Source organism: Penaeus monodon, chromosome 22, assembly GCF_015228065.2.
Source record: "Penaeus monodon isolate SGIC_2016 chromosome 22, NSTDA_Pmon_1, whole genome shotgun sequence".
NCBI lineage: Eukaryota > Metazoa > Arthropoda > Malacostraca > Decapoda > Penaeidae > Penaeus > Penaeus monodon.
In genome coordinates, this window is record NC_051407.1 from 7,383,994 (window position 1) to 7,384,741 (window position 748).

Below are 748 nucleotides of genomic sequence, written 5' to 3' on the forward strand. Positions count from 1 at the left end.
AACTGGCCTTGCAACCATAGTCGGCGCGGAAGACGGAGTACATTCTTGCAAAACCATTCATAATGAGTCATCTACAGCGATTTTAGTAAGGCTGCAGTTGAGTGTAAAGGTGGAGAAATTTGGCATGTAGATGGATCTTGCGTCGCTTCCGTAATCATGCAAAAAATAGATGTTTTCGATGTACCTCGACAGGAGCTAGAAACTAACTCTTCTTTGCCAGAACTTCCACCACCGAAAGTAGAACATGATATTCTCTTCGTACGAATCATTGTTTTTCCTCCGAAACAAAATACCATTGTGGACGTTCTCAACAAACAAGACGAACAAACACAGCGCGTCATCAAAGTGCCGGCTCCTCCATCCTCCAAACCTGAGATTTCGTGAATTGGGAGGAAGGCGAAAATCCTAGTCTTCCCGGTGGTGTGGACTTCCTTACTACTCTTCTGAAACGGGCGAAGTCATTGGTGTAATTGAAATCAACACAGCTGGTGCGTCTTATGAAAGATCTGGTGTAGGTTTGCCCCTTGATGAACAGTCTCCATCAACGTGTGCCAACACGATCTCTGAAAACACAGGTGCTACTGGAATCTTTGAATTACCACGCTTTTACAGTACTCCCTAATGGGTTGTGCTAGAATCTTAGAAGGTCCTTGTATTTATTATATTTCATGATAAAGGAAACAATAAAAACGTCTTATTTCAATATCCTGAGTTTTTACAATATATCGCCCATATTAAGTAGGAAAAT